A 20,546-nucleotide genomic window follows, 5' to 3' on the forward strand; every position below is an offset into this window, starting at 1 on the left:
GATCCCCTGAATCTGGAGTTTCAGGTGGTTGTAAGCCATCCAACATAGGTTCTGGGAACTAAACTCAGGTCCTCTGGAAAAGTAAAGTGCTCTTAGCTGGCGAGCCATTTTCCCAGCCCTCTCTCTTATTTTGATACAACAGCAACAGCATGTAAGCACCATTCCTAACAACAATACAGAAGGAAAAACCAAAATGTTCATCTCAAACAGTAATTTACAACAAAGTAACTACTAACAAAGGCTGTCACAACTCACCACAGAAACATTTTTGTTTCTCTGGAAACCAACATCTTTTTAAAACTTCAGAGTCCAAGTCATCAGTGAGAAAACTGAAGCATGGAGGCATTGATCCAAAATCAAATGACAAATTCATAGCAGAAGGCCTGTAAGTAGCCATAAATTCTCCTGGCTCCCTACTACATGCATAAGCTGATTCCAATACCGCCCCTTCTGTAGACCCTCGCTTGTCTCTCAGTATCCCAGGACAGCTCCCAAAACCCCACAGCCAGTTACTGACCCTTATTGACATCTAAAAATCCTGTCACTCTCAAGCTTATTTTCAGATACCTGAGAAGGTGGTCATCACATCTGAGAACACGGTACCTAATCCCTGATCTCCTTGCCTGCAGTGTCCCCTACTGGCAGCTTCAAGCTACATGTCGCTCGTTTTCCTCCACTGGTGAAAAGCCTGGAACAAAGTATTTCCATTCACCATGACATTGAACGGCTTCTTCTAGTCGGGATTTCTGAAAACTAGACTCTTCTCACTTCACACCGTCTAGCCATGCCCTGTTGTCAGCATCACACCACAGACATCATTTCTAATGGCCTGTCCCTGACCTAAGCACCCTCACTCCATGATATCCCCTCTCTCTTTGAGGTAATTGCTCCATCTCTCTCTCAGTGCTGTTCCTTTGGTCAGTTCTGTGAATGTTTCACCTTAAGCTGAAATATGGTGTCACTTGTCTTATTTATGAAGAACAGTTTCATCCTATTCAAAAGATACTCTGCTGCAATACTTAAGGAAAACGGTATGTCTCATGTAGCATACCATTAATGGAGCCTTCAAAACAAACTATAACTTTCTGTATGGTCTATGTAAGTTGAATCCTAAAAATCAAGCCAAGTAAATTTGTATTGGCAAGTTGTTTTCTATTAAGATTCATAGCATTTTATTGGACACTTTTCAGTGAGTCAATACTATGCAAGCAATTAATCCCCAGAAGTGTGCTTGCTGCCCTCTGGAGCTGCCTGCATTTATGTTCTGACCAAGGCCCATATCAACCTCCGAGCACCATGAATCTTAAAGATATGATCACAAATAACACTATCTTTTTTGAGTTTCTTCCTTCCTTTTTTCCTTCTTTTCTTTTTCTTTTATTTTTTTTTAATTTTTGTTACTATGTAGCCCCACCTTGGTTTCTCCAATGCTGAGGTTTAGCAGTGTGCACCCCTGGACCATCATCCCCTTCCCCCTGAATTTCTGCTCTCTTTGTGTTTGACAGTGGACTGACCAAAATCTAACAGACTTCTGGACCATGGTGGTGCACGCCTTAAATCCCAGCATTCAAGAGGTGGAGGCAGGCAGATCTCTGAGTTTGAGGCCAGCCTTGGCTACAGAGCATGTTCTAGGATGGCCAGGACTACACAGAGAAACTCTGTCTCCAAAAACAAACTCTAGCAGACTATATACTGTATCTATCACCAGTCTGAGGGATTATCAACAGTATGGAAACAAAGTTAAGTAGACAGGACTTTGCTCTTGATTCATGCATTCCATGCATTCCTGTCCTTCCCCTTGACTGCTCTGAGCTCTCCTGATGGTACTGACCATGGCTCGGTTTTATAAAAGAAGGCTTGAACATAGAATCCTGTGATACTTTGGAGGACATTAAACTACATCACAGCTATTTCACTGAGGCAGCCAATCAGTGCTACGATACCATGCCAACAATCTCCGAATCCCTGATCCTCATATCTCATGACAGACTAGCACCAACTAAGATTATCCCAAACCTAGATAACAGGCTTCAGCCAATAATTTTAAGATGAAATTCATTTCAAGGTGAACATTAATAATCTGTATTTCCTCTTATATATAACATGAAAGTGAAGTTTCTTCACTGGGGGTGGGGGGATATTGTCTAGGGAAAATACCTTTCTGGATAAATGTACTTTATATGTCTCTATAAAACAATATATAGAGACAGCAATTAAATTTCAAATAACAGAAATTCTTATCATTTATTCAGGATGTATGGTAGCATTATCTGAATTTTATGGATAAAGGTACTAAAACCCTGAGAAGTCAGCAGAGGAGCCCAGTAAGCAGAGCACAGACATGCTTCCAGGTCTCTTCCCTCTGCACTGGGTCAATTTCCCTAATATATGTGTCTTAGAAACAGACCTTGCCCCTGGCAAATTCTTTATATGCACTTCAACATACCTCAAATTTGCTGTAAGTCAGCCAAGGGTGACAGACAAGAAGATACTTCTCAGCACGTTCCCTTATCTGTCACTCCCAGCCCTGCCCCACCACCCAGCCACATCCTCAGGTCACATACCTTTTCCCCAGGTTTCATTTCTGGGGTTTTCCTACTTGGGTCTCTATGTTTGTTTTCATTTTAAAAAATCTGTTAGTAGCAAGAATCGAGCAGGGCATGGGTAGAGCAAAGAGACATCCCAGCACCTGGACTCATGGAAGTGTGGTTGAAAATAGGGTCCCAGCAAATTATATTAACTCCATAAGAATTTCATAAGGAGATTACTTACAGATAAGTATTTCCCTTTGTCAGGTGGCATGTCTCTTTATTAAGAGCCATTGGTGTCACTAGACTTGGAGGAACAAGGAAAGGACCGAGAGGGGAGAGCATTTTCCCATTATTTAGAGGGATTCATCATGACTGTGTATGCTCTATGTGAAGAAACGCAGATACAGTCAGGGAATTTCATGAAATGATGTATTCTTTGTGAAACTCCTTCAAGAAAGAATACAGGAGCTGTGAGGCGGTGGGGGGAGGGGGAAGATGTGTACTCATCACCAAGAATGAGAGTGGCCATCAGTCAAGGTCCTGAGAGCTAACGCCCTTGTCAGGACAGCTACTCTCAATAGAGGCATGGGCTGCGGCTGTCCTAAGTCCAGCATCCTTCCTTTGCTCTCAGAGCCACCCACCCTTCCCCAACCTGCTGCACCCTTGCAAGATGCCCTGACATTATCTTTGCAGTCATGGCTCTTCTGTTGCTAACTGTTAAAACTGAAACCTTTTATAGTGTACATAAGCCAGAGGTGACACAATTAAATGAAACTATTTGTCATATAAAATTTACATCAGCAGGAATTAAATGTCAAATAACTTAGGATTGACAGCCTCCACTGAGTCATAAAGACTCTAAATTAGTCTTGTGAAGGGTGTTCGCACACAATTCCTAATAAACTCCACTCTGCCTCGGACGTACTCTCCAAAAGTGCCGAAAGGAGAATGTCAATGATGAGATTGTTGAATCTCTCACAAAAAAAGTTGAATGGAGATTAATAAGTCATCCCTTACATACTTTGAAGCTTTCACAATGCAGGACACACACAGAGTATAAACCAGAATTCTGTCTTTGATGGCTGACAATCAAGTCATGTAGCTCCCAGTAACCCACATCAGGTGACTCACAACTCCAGCTCCAGAATACACAGTGCCTCCCTCTGGCCTCTTCCAGCACTGCACTGTGGTACAAAGACATATGTGTAGACAAAAGACCCATATACATAAAAGCAATTAAAATTTTTAACTAATATATGGTTTTAATTTTTAAGGAATCATACTGTGACTGTTAACCACATCTCTTTAAAGACTTATTTTCCTTTTAATAATATGCACACGTGTATATCCATGTGCAGTCATGTGCCTGTATGAAAGCCAGTACCAGCAGAGTCCAGGAGAGGATGTCACAACTCTTAGTTAACTCTAAATGTTAACTTGTAGCAGCCGTTGGTTTTGTTTTCTCTTTTCTTCAAAATAAGATTAGATTCTGATGACCTGGGGTGAATAGCATACTGCTCATATGCTAAAGGTACTGGGAAAATATGGATACTGACAACATCTATGGCTTCAAGTAATCTTTACAGTAAATTATATAAGTGGAGGTTGAAAAATCATTCCTCAGCTAAACGCCTTAATGGAAAGGATGAGGCTAAATGTGTGTGCGTATGAGAGAAAGGGGGAAAGGAGATGGAGAGAAAGAGAAGAAGAACAAGAAAGAACCCCTGGACAGTGAGGAGAGTGGACAGTAAGGTATTGGTGTGCAGCACATTACGTATCACACATCACTGAGCTGGATCTAGTCTAGTATAGCACAAGGACTTATATTCAGTTCTTAAGGGGAGAGATCTGAATGCAGGAACAAAAGTAAAGCATTGTTGTGACCTACAAACACCCTGACTCACACCTGCACTAACGTACGTAGACGAGGACTGGAGGGTAGGCTCTGCATGTGAGAAAGAACATGTGTAATTTCCTGTTCCTTGTCTGGGTTGCATCACTTAATATAGTAATCTCAAGATCCATCCATTTCTTTCAAATTTTCTTCACAGGTGAACAATGCTGTTTATTCGAACTGCGTCTCCCATGTGCAATCAGCCGTCAATGGACAGGCATCGAGGCTGCTTCCATCCCGCATACTGTGACTGGAGCAGGTCTGAGCGTGGATGCACACATATGCCTCTGCTGCATATATGCCCAAGAGTGGTACAGCTGATTCAAGTGGCAGTTCTGACTTCAGGTTTTTGAGAACTCCACAGGGTTTCCATACTGACTTCAACACTTTACACACGCACCAGAAGACATGTTCTCACCCAGTATTCATCCCAATTCACTTGCTTGATGGTATTCTTTCCGATCATTGTGAGCTGAAATCTCAAAAGCAGTTTAAATTAGTATTTCTCTGATGTGCCCATTTGTATTTTCTTCTTTTAGCAAGCATACGAGGCAGGACAACTGAAATGATGGATGATAAGGTCACAAAGTAACATAGCACTTGCTATGCCAGTGGTTCTCAGCCTTCTTAACGCTGTGACCTTTTAATACAGTTCATCATGATGTGGTGACACCCAACCATAAAATTATTTTTGTTACTGCTTCATAACAGCAATTTTGCTACTGTTGTGAATTGTCATGTAAATATCTGTGTTCTGATAGTCTTAGGTGTGATCCCCTGTGAAAGGGTCATTCAACCCACAAAGGGGTCACAATCCACAGTTTGAGAACCATTGTCCTATGCTGATTTATTTTAAATTATCCTTGAGAAGAAAAGCATCATTTTTAAAGAACTTTAAACTAAGACGCAGAGGCTTTGGCTCAACAATAGAGGATGCGGCTGACATAATGATCTCGTTCCTGGGGTGAGAGAGATGGCTCAGTGATCAAGAGAGCATGTTGCCCTCATAGAAGACCCAGGTTCTGCTCCCAGCATGCGTTCGTAACTATCAGAAACTCCAGTTCCAGGGGATCTGATACCCTCTGATGGCCTCCTACAGCATTAAGCATGCACATGGTACATACACAAATATGCAGATAAATATCCATGCACATGAATAAAAATACTGTTTTAATTACCTCAGTTCTAAGCATCATCTAGTGGCATCAACTTCAGAGTCAACACAAGGCCAGTGCATACCCTTGTCAGGCATCAAAAGTCTATCCAATGGTGACCTCCAGGCAGTGGGACACTGTCAGACAAAATGCAGCAAGATGGTATTTTGACTTGTCATTCATGTTGTTCTCTGTAGTATAAACATCATTATTTTCTTCCTTTCAACATTAAATACAGAGATTAGCTAAAAGGAGATGAAATATAAGACAAAGCTATATTTTGTAAGTGTATCACACAAGGCAAATATACAGATAGAAGGACAAAAGGGGGGTTGAAAGACATGACTTTCAAATTCAAGAGTCAGGTGCCTGACTATCAGTCAAAAACCTTTGACACACTCAAATATAATTACACCCTAACAGAAGCAGCCTAATATCCCTAGATAAATGATGTGTTGGATGAAGCCTCTCAGATGGCAGTTATGCTAGGCTCCTCTTTGCAAGCATAGCAGAGTATCATTAAAAGTGTCAGGGGTTAGCTCTCTCCCTTCAGGTGGGTCTCAAGTTGAGACAGTCAATTTTTGGTCATCCCTCAATCTCTGCTCCATCTTTATCCTCACACATTTTGAAGGCAGGGCAAATTTTGGGCCAAAGGTTTTGTGGCTGGTTTGATGTCCCCCTCCCTACACTGGAAGCCCTATCTGGATATAAGAGGTGACCATTTCAGGCTCCACATCCCCCACTGAGCGGAGTCTCAGCTAAGGTCACTCCCATATCTTCCCAGGAACACACCTACCCCCACACCACCTCCGTCACAGCCAATCATTAGGCAGAGTTCAGGGAGTACTGTAGAGTAGTTGAGAGAAGGATTGGGGGAACCAGAGAAGTCAAGGGCATCACAAGATGACCTACCAAGCTGCCAGGTCCAGTATGGCCTTGATTGGGATAGAACAACAAGGTTCCAACTCCTGGAACAGGGCCAACAGGGCCTGGACCTCCACGAGTGTCAATGGCTGCTGTGGGCGTAAGACTCATTTGTATAATAATGCACATATTTTCTTTTTTTCTTTCTTTTTATTTATTTTTAAATCAAATCATAATTTTTACTTATTCACACAGGGATTATAAACACATAAAGGCAGGACGTGGGGAAGGGGATGACACTGGACCATGGGTGTTGGGGGATGGGGTAGTAAAGATATCTTTCAGAACAGGGTATCAAGCTGGGTGAAGGTTCAGGGGACATGTCATCATGAGATATTTTTAACTTTTATTTATATTCTCTTGCAGTGCTTAGCCTCGCAGCCTAAGCAAGAGTTCAGATCACCAATCAGAGGGGTTCTGGATGGCCCCTCTCTGCTTGGTCTAGGGGCAGAAGTCCCCTCTTTTAGGTTAGGTGGAAATGGGTTTTGAGAACACCCTGGATCGAGTAACAACCTCAGATACATTATCATAAGTTAGCTATGGAGGTTTTGCTACCAAATTATCTATCTGTTGTTTCACAAAGTTAGTCAGCCTATTTAAGGCCCAGGAACCAAAAGAAATAAGCAAAAATATAATAATGTACATATTTTCACATTCCTCCCTGTTAGCATTAATCAGAGTCAGCATGAGTCTGGGAGGAGAAGTTGTGGCTAATGTCTCAGCAAAATGGTAAACTCTGGGACCTTCAGGACAACCCTTAGAGTTGTAGAAAAGAACTATAAAAACATGAGCTCAAAAATACATAATTTCTCAACTCTGCAAAATATAAAGATACAATATGAATTATATGAATGACTTCACAAATCTAAAAGAACAAAAGCAGCTGCTCCATAAGCCAGCTTGTCAGAAAGATACTAAAGGAAAGAAATAAAGAGATTTAGGGAGTGGTGATCAAAGGAGATCCCTCCCAGCCAAGTTTTTTGCTTATGCTTACTAAAGCAGACAGATTCCAGACTTCAAGGTCAGCCTGGGACAGAGAAAGTTCAGGTCCAGGCCCAGGCATGGTAGAAACGGTAGCTAGCTTACCGCCTCTGCTTTTCAAAGTCAGACAGTTCTCTGAATTATTTTGCAATGTTAAAAAAAAAAAAAAAAAGGTGTGTATGTGCTTGCAGTCTACCCCAATCAAGGAGTTGAGGTCATGGGATGTGGATTCATAGGATAATCAAAAGGGAACCTAGAGTAAATGGCTGGATTGGTATGTAAAACTACAAACTGGGCTTTTGGTCTGCAAAGGTTGCAAAGGATTCAGAGAACTGTCAAGTGGAACATAGAGAGAGCTGTCTGGACATCTCCAGAGAAAGCAGAACAGAAGAAAAATCAATCTAGAGAGCTGTCTCGAGCAGAACTTAGGTCATCAGCTTGGACCCATGGTTTTTGCCGCTCTCAAATTACCCCTTCTCTCAGAATTTCTCTCCAAGCTGAGGCTGGTCCTTGGCACAGAGCCAACAAACCTGGGCCTATGGAGGCTCACAGAAACTGAACCACCAACCAAAGACCTACACATTTATAGCAGATGTGCAGCTTGGTCTCCATGTGGGTCCTCTAACAATTGGATCAAGGGCCACCTCTGACTGAGACTCTATTGCCTGCCTTTAGATCCCTTTCCCTTAACTGGGCTGCCTTGTCTGGTCTCAGTGGGAGGGGATGTGCTTAGTCCTGTTGGGACTTGATGTGCCATGGCAGGTTGGTACTTCTCTAAGGAGAAGGAAGGAAGGAAGGGGGAGGGTAGGACTGGGAGAAGAGGACGGTGGGGGACTGTGATCAGTATGTAAAGTGAATAAATAAATTAATGAAAATACTAATGTAATGGAGAGAGAGAAAGCATGATAGGTAAGAACTAGGTAGCTCTCAACCCAGGGTTTCGGAGGCTTAACCAGGTGGTCCAAAGGCTGGCCCTCCTGAGAAAGGGGATTGCAGTGAACTAGGTGTAGCAGGGAAGTAATGATTTCCAGTGAAGCAGCTTTGACTCACAGACTGAAAATCACCTGTGTTTCAGCATTGTTGTCCTTCACAGCACAACCTGAAGCCTGTGCTCAGTCGTGAATCCACAGAGAACTAAGCTACCATTACTTACAAAGGAAGCCTGTCTGACACTAGAGCCATCATTACTTTCCTTCCCTGTCCACTTTTTGTGAAAAGTCCAGGAAATTCCCCTCCTCCTCTTCTCAAGTAATCTACACACAGGGTTATCCTTTCTTCTTCTGAAATGTTGTGGAAATACCTTTTTAAGAAATACTTTGCATTCTCAAACAGGCAAAAGGGAGGGGGAGGGCAGATGTGGGATACGGGATGGCAGAGGGGTAACTGGGAAATGGGATATCATTGGAGATGTAAATGAATGGAATGATTAATAACTTTTTTAAAAAAGAGAAATACTTTGCAACATGATTCCACCCCTAGCAGTTGGAGAACAAATAGTAGATAAAGTTTGTGCCTAGCAAGCTCAACTCAGAGGAATAAATTTGAAGAGTGAATAGAGCTGTGTCAGAACAAATAAGGAGACAACCTGGGGCCACGTAAGAGATTGGCAGAGCAGCATGGAGAGTGAAGCTAAAGTTGGAAACCACACCTTCACAGTCATTAGTATTTCTCCTCCCGACAGCACACAGCCATCTGGGTACACGAACTGAAAAGCAGATGGCCAAACAGATCCCAAGAAGGGAATGTATAGAAAACTCAGCAAAAGGTCTAAGGGATGAAAAGCCTGGCATGATCAAGACAAAAGAAGGGTCAAGGTGATACCCCATGGCCCAGGAGATACAGAATAGCTATGGCTGCAGTAGAAGCAAAGAGAACAAGAAATAAGTTTTGTGATAGAAAAAAAAAAAAGAAGAAGACTGGAAAGACAGGAGTTTTTGTTGGGTATTGGGTAAGGTAGTACATAATATTTAAGATATTGTCAGTCTTGTCCGGGAGATATGTCTCAGTTGGAAAATTGCTTCCTAACATCCAGAGTCCCCAGTTTGATCCTCAGCACTCCATAACCTAGACACAGTGGCACACACAACAGACACCTATAATCCCATCATTCAGGAGGTTCAACTCAAGGTCATTATAAGCTACATAGTAAGTATAGCCTGAGATACGTAAGAGCCTATATCAAACTTTAAAGTAAAATTTTAAGGCTTTACATCAATTCCTATGAAGGTTTTCAAGGACTAAAACATAACTATGACAGGGGAATATTATCAGTGCTCAGAACCTAATAACCTAACACATATGGTCTAATAAGTACACTGAAATCAATTATAGATGGAGCATGGAGTTGTTTTGGCTTATTGATTACTATCACACTTCAGATGCTCGTGGAGACTTCAAAGACAAAGAAAGATAGCATTCATTCTTTTCCATCTTTGTGTCTTTCTTTGAAGAAAAGTTCTATGAGTTGCCTTGAGCCAACCCAGTTCTTCCTTATTTATCATTTGGAGGTCTCAAAACTGACTGTGGAATGTGTGGGGACTAAAACTTCCTGAGATGTGGAGGGATTGCTCATCAAATCAAGGATTCTATTGCAACCTCTTTAGAAACAGTATTCCAAACCAGAGTCCTGTTGTTCTCCAGGAGAGAGCCCTAAACAGGATGCTTTCCACATTCCTTTGTCTGCAATGTACATGACCTTGGAGGCAAGTCTATCTACCTTAAGCTAGCCTTCCAGGGCCTTGGAAGTGGACTTGCAGACTTGCATCCCAGACTTCTATGACCCCTTGCTGCATATCTGTAAGTAATAAGTCCACTTCAGATAACTTGGGTCTGAGAGTGTTCTGTCTCCCTAGAGAAAGATAAGCTGATAGGCAGTGACAACGAGCCTTCTTCGAGTTCTTCACTGTCTCTTTCCAAATGTCAGGAGCTGGAATTACAGTGACCCACTGTTGTATCGATCTAACCACAGGCAGAAAAATAAAGATGAGTACTTAGAAGGCATGCCGTGGGAAGGCACTAAGATCTCATGCTTTCCACCAAGAAAATGTAAAATTGCTGAACTCAAAAGGCACATCATGTTGCCTACAGGCCAAGCTTGGTGCTGGATACCCAGGAAATGCTCAGTGAAATCGTATTGCTGGAGTGAACAAAAAATTCTAAATCTTCACTCAGAACGAATCTGCATGCTACACACATTTTAATCAGAAGGACCTTCCCTCCAGCTCCCTCATCTACTTCTGCCTGCAGAGTCCTGAATTAGTCACAGGATCCAGCTGATGCTGCCTCTGTAGCTGGCTGTAAACAGGCACATCACCACTGCTGTGAGGCACTTCCCTTCCCCACTAGACTGACTAGCATTTTGTAACAATAAATATTGCTAAAAGAACAGAAATCCCGTTGACACCTCACACACTGACAAGGCCTTGATTGGTGTGTGTTAATGCTAGGATCCTGACTCCCTCGTCATTAATTACACATCAATGACATATTTGCCTGTGACAGAGAGTGAAGGGAGGTGCATCTTAAAGACCTTGGCACGCCTGGCCCTGGGGGCTCTGGGAGCTTGTGTAGGGACAATTATGAATACTAAAACTGCACCAAACTTGTCTAGAATGACAGAGAAAATGGGATCTCTGCTCTGAGGGAAGGAAATTGCTGATGCTGTATATTCACCATGCTTAGAAGGATAGTCAGGGGGTGGATAACACAGCTGTCTGAAACAGTAAAAAGTTGTGTTTATTAGTTTAACATCACAATCATTACCACCATCATCATTATGACTTTTAAAACATCATGTATGCTTATACAATACCTTATTTAAAATTATCTCTATTAAGACAGTGATATTTGTTTGTTATACACAGTATCTAAGTCCAGTATCCTGCACATTGCAGACATTCCACAAATATTTAGTGAATAAATGAATAAATGAACTAATATAAGAATGATGATACTTAATTGGTATTTCAAATAAAAAATAAAAAAGCAGAATATCTTAGGGACTTATTCAAAATCATCCAGCTAGTAATAGACAGCATCAGAAGTCACTGCCAGAGTCTGGGCTGCAAACCCATGTTCTGTGCCCTGTACTCACTTATGAGCTTCTGGGCATAGTATGAATGAATTCAACTAGTCCTGCTGTGACTTGATGTGCCAAGGCAGGTTAGTACTCATGGCGGTCTTCCCTTCTCAGACGAGGAGACGGAGACGGGAATGGGGAGAGGGAGTATGAGGTAGGACTGGGAGGAGAGGAGGGAAAAAAGATGTGACTGGGATGGAAAGTTAATTAATTAATTAAAAAATACACTGTCACAGTGCCTGTTGTTATGTGACGTTTCCTGGAAAGATGTGAACAAATGTCTGTTCATCACAGATAAAGGACCAACAACAAAGCAAAAAAAAAAAAAGAACCACCAAAACTAGCCAAGCAGAGCTTGGTGAGCCAGTGAGTCAGTTTATTGCTTTTAGCTCCAGGACTATAAATGAGGGATTGTTTCTAGGAGAATGAATGACTCAGCATTGTCACTGACAAGCCTGCCCCACCATGAGTGACAACTGAAAGCTGACAAAGCAAAGCTCTAGCTCTTTCGCTTACTACATAACTTGCAGACAGTTTAGCTGGTCAGAGTCTTCTATCCCTGGCAAGAAAAAACTCATATAACCTGGAGGAAGAGCTTTGTGAATCTTGTAAATTTTAAGAACTTGCTAAGACTTGAGGGTCTTGTAAATTACTTGCTGAGTCTTAAGGAGCCTTCCTCTAAGAAAGACTGTTTCAGTTCAGAGTAAATATCTGCACAACACTGATCTTAAGAATACGAATGTCACTGAGAAGCTTTGCCAGAGCCTGACAAATGCAGAGGCAGGTGCTTGCAGCCAACCACTGGACTGAGCACGGGGACCCCAATGGATGAGTTAGAGAAAGAACTGAAGGAGCTGAAGGAGTTTGCAACCCCATACGAAGATCAACCCTATCAAACAACCAACCCTCCCCCAGCCAGAGCTCCCAGGGACTAAACCACCAACCAAAGAGTTCACATGAAGGCTCCAGCTGCATATATAGCAAAGGATGTCCTTGTTGGGCATCAATGAGAGGAGAGGCCCTTGGTCCTGTGAAGGCTTGATGCTCCAGTGTAGAGGAATGCCAGGGCAGTGAGGTGGGAGTGGGTGGGTGGGAGGGAGAGCACCCTCATAGAAGCAAGGGGGGATGGGATAGGGGGTTTCTGGAGGGAAACCTGGGAAAGAGGATAATATATTTGAAATGTAAATAAAGAAAATAGCCAATAAAAGAGGCACAATGCATCAGAAAGAAAAAAGAACATGCATGTCACAATGCCTGCTCAGAGACTACCCCCATTATAGTCAAAGGCTCATCCTCTGGCATCCTGTGCACAAAGCACTCAACTCTGCCGTCCATAAAGAGAGTTTTGGTTCAGTCCTTGATCTCTGCAAATAGATCAGAGATTTCTCGCTGACTGTGTCTGATGGAAACCCGCCTCTTTAGGATGACTATTCAGCATAAAGCAATGTTCTTTTCCACAGCCGCAGGCAGCACCAAAGCCATGAAGCTCCCAGGAAGAGTTACAGTGTATAGCTCTCACAGGAACTCTCTGCTGGTGCCCTCCTTAGTCCAGGCTTTAGCTTTCTACAGTTCTTCCTAGCTTCTGAACCTCAAGATGCTCTGGTTTGGGGAGTTCCCCATCTGCAATGAACAGTTTTGCCCTTCAGCACTCCCAAATATAGTCTAAGCTTAGCATATGCAAAAGCCCATCAAATTGCCATTGCTAGTCTGGTCTGCTTGCCATTTAGGCACTCATGAACTGTAGCTGTGATTAGCTGTACAAGACCTATAAAACCTCAGTCAATATTCCATCACACCATTCATGAGGCCCTACTCCTTGCTAAAAAGTGATTGATAGTTAACGGCAAATGAAAGAAGAGAAGCACTCAGTTTACATTGAAACCTGGACTTTCTAGTTATCTTCACACCATACTACCAAGAAAATATCTGAGAAGCATTTGAAGGCTTAGAATTGATAGTCTCCACTCGACTTTATTCTATCAGGAATGTTATTGAGCCCAGTTGCATGTGTTTTTCTAGATATGAATGTCCTCAAATACAACTTCTATTTTAATTAATCTTTAGTCGCTAGATAAAACTCAGAAATACTCTCTTCAATGTCTCAAATTCTACCATTAGAAGTTTACTCCTGTGACACCCCCCTGTATGTGTGTGTGTGTGTGTGTGTGTGTGTGTGTGTGTGATATGCATTTGTGTGCATGTACACATCTATGTTGAATGTCTTCCTCAATCACTTCTCCACCTTTATTTTAATGATACAAGGTCTCTTACTAAGCCTAAATCTCACTGATATCCTAGACTGACTGAGCAGTAATCCCCAAAGAGCCTCCTGACTCTAGCTCCCTAGGGCTAGGATTAGAGATATATACTCCTCCACCCAGCTTTCTGCGAGGGTGCTGAGGACCTGAGCTCAGGACCTCATCTGTGTGTGATAAGTACTTCACTGAATAAGCCATCTTGCCAGTCCTCCATTTTTATTTTGCCTCTAAGGGTTCAGGGGTAGACGTGAGGACATAGCTCACACTGTTCAGAAGGTAGATGCTCAAGACAGAGAAAAGGATAGGAATAGAGAGACCAGATGTGGTGGCTAAGCTGGACAAAAGACATGATAAGTCCTTTTGTAAGCCCTGGTTCCTACTTCTTTAACTTTTCTATCTTTCTCTAAATGGGCCTGATTTCACAAAAGCTATTCCAAAACTTGTTTTGTCACATTCAGGCAAAAGATTGATTTTAAGTATTATTTCAAAATCGAAAAGAATCTATGTCATTGATGCTATTATATGCTGATTCATTGGTTAATGTTTAGAATACATTTCTAAGCTCATTTTTTATAATTTGTTTTCTATGAATACATATGAAGAAATTACTATGTCTTGAAGACAAAAATTGAAAAAAATGATCAAGAAGGGTAGGAATGCTCGATAGATGAAGGTGTAGAAGATGCCCAGCACTGAGCTTACATTCTCCCCTGCCATGCTAAACACACACACACAAAAATAACTTACAAAATAAGATCTAAGAAATAACATAACAAAGTAAGTTCTTGGTCATTTGATGTATAGATACACAGCTTTGCTTTTTTTCCCTAAAACTTATCTTTGGTTCTATCTCTTTTTTATTATTTGTTTATTGTATGTTCATGTGTATGTGCCTAAGTATATGTATGTGTACCACTTGCAGGAGCCAATAGAGATCAGAAGAGAAGTTGGATCCCTGAACTAGAGTCACAGGTGGTTGCAAGCCACCGTGTGGATGCTGGGATTCAAACATAGGTCCTTGGCAAGAGCAGCTAGTACTCTCAACTGCTGAGCCAACTCTCCCAGCCTTTAGTCCTGTCTTGATGAAGACTTTTACAACTTCTTACTGAATAAGAGTTTTGCTACGGTGAGTAAGAAAGATGTGTGCCCCACATTCTCTTCCTTATAAGCAGTTTTAATTGACCATTTAACTTGGATAGCAAAAAAGAAGCAAAAAAAATGCATCTGTTCTGTTAGAATTTGACATATGACTTCCTAAAATAATCATCATACTATGAAAAAGTGTGTAATAAAAATTTACAGGAGAAAAAGAGACTAGGGACATGACATTTGAAATGATGTGGGTGACATATATACAAGAATAAGGACCAAATGAACTTGGCAACAGATTTGCACATGTTCAAGTGTTATGAAACCTACGTTTACTGCAGTAAGCTGGACTCTACCTTGAGCAAGACCTGAGTTTGCCTGTGATCTTGAGTATTGGAAAGATTGCATACCCTGGAGGTTGACTGGAATCAGACTGAATACCCAAAAAGTAGATGTGGGTAGACATGGCTTTTAACAAGCCCAGAGAGCTGGGGAAGGCACTTTATATTTTCTCTGCCACTCAATAAAGCAGAATATGGTTTCTGCATTCATTCCCTCACCAATCAAGCGTCAGCCAATTCAAAAGATTCCACATCACGCTCAAATTTTCCTCTAAGATTTCAATCTTATTGGACCCAATTGATATTTTCTGAACAAGCCTTGCAGCCAAACTGACTGTATGTAGAATTTGTAGGTTCTTATCTCTGCTCACCTTACCCTCTATTCCATTTGCATAATAAATTTCTCCCGGCCTTTTGTTAAAATCCCTCAGAAGAATCAGGCAGCCCAGGTGAAAGTTTCAGATGATAAAGGAGGTAGGATTGTAAAGGACAGAAGAATTGCAGTTTGTTCAGGGCTCTATCAAACTTCTCACTGAATCATAATTGAGGCTGACATTAAAAAATGGTAGATGTGGAAAAGAAGACTAGAGATAAGCAAACAGTGAGATTACGTGAACCGATAAAAAACCTAAGTCCAGGCTCTGTACCTCTAGGGAGGAGTTCTTTTGCTAGGGGTCAAGGCACCAAGAAACAGTAGTGACAACACATCTTAGATGTCACTATCTGCTCCCTTTTAAGTTAGAGGTTATTTGAGCTGATGAGTAGTAGTTATGTGTATGTGTGCTGTCATCTGTGAATTCACCTTAACCTTCCACATAAGCCTTTAGCTGTCTAAAAGAATATTGTGGGGCATGAGGAAGGACATAGCAACTGGTGCATTCCCTCACACTGTGTTTAACTGACCAATCACTGGTTTGCAATGCGACTAGAGTAGGAAAGAAGTTCCTAGGCTTCTTTCCTAGTTCCACAAATCTAGCCATGTTGTTGAGAGTATCTTTGGCATGAACACCGTTTCAGAGGTTTTACACTCTGGTTGCCAGCTGTTCCTGCCCCTGTTGATGCTTCTCAATCACTGCTGTTTTGAGTTATGCAACTCATTATTGTGTAGGACTGTCTTGGGAGTTGCAGGATGATTAGCATCTCTGCCTAATACTTACAAAGTGCCAAAAGGGTATCGCTAATCACTGCACACAGGCAAAGTACCTCTAACAGGCCCAAACACTTCCGGCGGAGACACGGAAGCCTCTGGATTCAAGCTAATGCCTCATGTTCCCCCAAGTAGTCTCATCTCGTGAACTACTATTTCAGGGAAACTCTCAAACTGTTTTGTTCATTTCCTGGTGAGAAAACACAACTGCTTAGGTAGAAAATGAAAAAATACTCCAGACAGGAAGGGAAACATAAAAAATTGAAAAAGTTGATAATCTTCACACACCTCTATCTATCTATCTATCTATCTATCTATCTATCTATCTATCTATCTTACTATGTAGCTTTGATCTGTATTAGTGTGTAGATCAAAGCTGGCCTCAGATTTATAGAGACTCAGATGTCTCTGCCTCCCGAGTGCTGGGATTCTAGGTGCTTACCACCATGCATACTTCATATTCCCTAGTTCTGATTATCACATAACATTTGAGTGTTTTCAGAACACACTCATGAAACTGGACATTCAATGCTTCAGTTCGGTGGTCTGAAGTAGTCATGAGAGCTGGGGAGAAAGTGCCTTTGATAAAGTGCTTGCCCTGTAAAGACGAGGACCTGAGTTCAACCCCAGAACCCATATAGAAATGCCAAGGACAGTGGCATGCATTTGTAATGTCAGCATTCTCGGTGCTGGGGATGCAAGGAAAGGAAGAACCTTGGGGCTCACTGGAGAGCTCCAAGCTAGTGATGATCCTGTCTCAGAAAAGTAAGGCAGATCCCACCCAAAGAACAACACTTGAATTTGTCCATTTGTCTACACACATATATGCACATATACACTGTACCAAACACACATGCACATATATAAGCACACACATGCATAAGAAAAGTAACAATGAGGCTTATAAAAACTTGGTCTTAATAAATAATCTGATTCAGACCTGTTGGGTAGGCTCCCGATTTGAGATTTGAATCTGAGTATTTGCACTTTGACCCTTTCTATGTCCATTTGTTTGCTCTCAATATTTTTTCCTGTTGCTGGGCAGAGGATCAACTCTTCCTCCCTAGTAGCTGACTTCCTTTCTCCAGATTCTGCAGTAACTTCAGTTTCTTGATGCTATCTATCCAATACTCCAAGATCTCTGTATTCAGAGTACATGGTGGTGTTCCAGCTCATCTCTGGTTCTTTGAGGCTGTGTGCACCAGCTCTGATCAATAAATAGTGAGCATTTGATGACTAATGCCCAGAACTCAGCAACAGATGTTTAACCATCAAGAACAAACACCAAAGCTAGAAAAATATATCATGTGGCAAGAAAAAAGCCGTAACTGCAATAATACTGTAAGGTCTGGGTATAATTTGTCACTGAAAAGTGAGGCATCCTACCCTCCTTTTATTCCTAGCAGAGACCCTAAGTCAAGTCTCAGATACTGCAATAAGAAGAGAATTCCTCAGCCATATCTATTACACACCACTGACACACACACACACACACACACACACACACCACTACCATCAGCAGCAGCAGCAACAGCAATAAGCAGAGATTCTGATATCCCTTCCAGCTAGTGCCTCTTCTTCACATGAACCATTTTACAGGAGAGTATTAGCTCCAAGACATTCAGTTCTTCCATTTCTGCAATTCTGAAAGATTCATGGTAACAGGGAAGGTGCCTCCTTGATTCTGCCCACCATAGAAACTGGTACGTACAGAATGAGTATTTGCTAAATAACTGACCCTCATGTTCCAGTACCATTAACAAAAGAGAGGAAAATGAATCCATGAAAGCTTTTTGCTTCAGAAGTGCTGGTGTGAACATGGGAAAAACATACAAGCCTGGAGGGGATATCATACATCTGAAAAAGTATCAAAAGCTACATGAGTTATAATCATACAATCAATTACCACCATAATATTCAAGCTTTTGATTTATAGCCCAAAATATTACATCACACTTCCAAGTTATACTTTAGCAGCTATCAAATGAAAGACATTTTATCTCATTCTGGGTCTATGGTCAACAAAATATTAAGCTCCTAGTCCATTTCTGATGGATCCAGATAACCCCAGAGGGAACCCACTCAATTATCCAATAACTCATTTCACCTTCATCCTGCAGCCATCTCAGACACCCATTGCCAGCACAGTGAAATATGATATTGATCTTGTACTACGTTCAATCTCCATGAATCTTTGGAGATCGTTTGCTGACTGATGGATTAGCCCAGGTGTGATCATCACTCTGGAAGAAAACCATAGGGTCCATTCACCACCCTAGATGCTGTTCCAAGAAATCAAAGAAACTGGCTTCTCCCTAAGAGGTGTACTGCATGCTCACATTTAATGAAGCTCACAGTGATGCTGGAAAAGCAGAGATCATTGACATAACATGCTCCAGTTCATGTCCTCTTGGGTGGGATCATCTTGTCTGCTATGGTTTACGTGTGGGTTGAGCACCAACGGTCCATCTGTTGGAAGCGTCATCTGTAGCTCAGCAGTGTGGAAGTGGAGGGGACTTTAAGACACAGAGATATTGGGAGGTCATTATATCATTGGGGTTACTGAAAAGATGATGGTAGCTCTGGTGGGGACCTTGAGCTCTCACACAAGAGAACCCCCTCTTACACACACACACACACACACACACACACACACCACAGCCATTATGATTCCATCTGACAGTCAGCCTTTCACCAGAAAATGAACCAATGGACTCACTGGAGCTTGAAGTCTTAACCTCCAAAACTAAGCTAATAAGCCTCTTTTACTCACAATGTTGGCCTGTCTCAAGTATCTTGTTACAGCAACCAAAGTGAACCAATGCACTATCCCAGCTTCTCCATTAAGAAAGCCTTGCTTCCTTCAGTCAACATTTCTGAGGACACCCAGAACCTTAGCAAGCTTTTAAACTGAGGCTGAAATAAGAAAAACAGAATAATAAAAGGAAAAATTATGCCTGGCACACTGTAACACACATTATACTCATTCCTGTGAGAAAGTGATGCAGTGGTTAAGATCCCAAGCTACACGGTATCCACTTGACTTCAAATCCCTACTTGCCAGTTCTTAACTGAGCAAGTCACTAACTCTCCCTGTGCCCACTTCATCTGTAAAGCTATACATATCACTGTGCTGTGAAGGATAAATGCCTTGACTATAAGAAGTTCCTAGACCTGTGTAAGTACCTCTGAAAGACAGGAAGCCAGAGAAGAACTGGACAGGAAGCAGCCCATAGCTGTGCCTGTGTGGATTATACCTCTCTACAGACCTGATGAAGGACATATGACCAGTAAATCCATTCCATGGAAAGGAACCTGAGCAAGCAAGGAGGAACAATGAGCAAAGTATGAAGACAGCAGTCGAAGTGAAAATGCCTTATGGTTTCTCCAAGGCATCTTGCCTTAAACACTAGGTGCATCACCAATAGAAACCAATTAGTTGAGTAATGTTCATTGGACCTTGAGATTCTCATAGTCAGAGCAAGAAAAATAATCATAGAAGAAAAAATGACATCTTTGATAGGTTCCAGGATCACACTGTTAAAATAAGACATTGGGTAGAACTGAACACTTTAATGTCCTTTCATCAACTACACCTCACAGTCTTCAGTTTTGTCAGAGTTTAAACACTGTTTGTACCCTCTAAAATTTGGGTTGAAAGTGGAAGGCTTTTGTTGTGATATTAGTATATAGACCATTTAAGGAGTACTTGATAAGGAAGAGGGACTTCTTGTTTTATAAATATTTGCTTTCATTGTAATTATATGCATCTGAGTTTGGGGGTAGGAGTATGTGCAAATAAGTGCAGGTGCCCTCAGAGCCCAGAGGCATTGGGGATGGATGGAATGACAGTGTGTGTGATCTGCCTGACACAAGAACCAAACTCTGCAAGAACAGCAAGCACTCTGAACCATCATCTCTCCAGCACCGGTAAGAGGGATTGCCTTTGCAATGTGAGCTATCTATCTATCTATATCTCTCTCTCCCTTTCCCTCTCCCTCTCTGTCTCCATTTCCTTCACTATCCCCAGCTCCCTCCCCCTCCCCCTCCCCATCCCCATCCCCATCCCCCTCTCCCTCTCCCTTTCCCTCTCCCTCTCTGTCTCCATTTCCTTCACTATCCCCAGTTCCCTCTCCCTCTCCCTCTCCC

At 41.9% G+C, this 20,546-nt stretch overlaps 1 long non-coding RNA gene across 2 annotated transcripts in view; it reads right to left on the minus strand.

The window, feature by feature from the left end:
* Window positions 1–3,767: 3,767 nt before the first annotated feature.
* The window catches only part of LOC114616962, a 26,603-nt gene continuing 9,824 nt past the window's right edge, over window positions 3,768–20,546 (minus strand). Inside the window, exons 2-4 of one of the 2 annotated variants that reach the window (XR_003710715.1) lie at window positions 18,737–18,913; window positions 5,604–5,716; window positions 3,768–4,897 (exon numbers count right to left, since the gene is read on the minus strand). This is a non-coding gene — a long non-coding RNA (uncharacterized LOC114616962). The remainder of the gene's footprint in view (window positions 4,898–5,603; window positions 5,717–18,736; window positions 18,914–20,546) is intronic. The other variant, XR_003710716.1, reaches the window with a different exon arrangement.

Source organism: Grammomys surdaster, unplaced genomic scaffold (assembly GCF_004785775.1).
Source record: "Grammomys surdaster isolate TR1022 unplaced genomic scaffold, NIH_TR_1.0 133, whole genome shotgun sequence".
Taxonomy (NCBI): Eukaryota; Metazoa; Chordata; class Mammalia; order Rodentia; family Muridae; genus Grammomys; species Grammomys surdaster.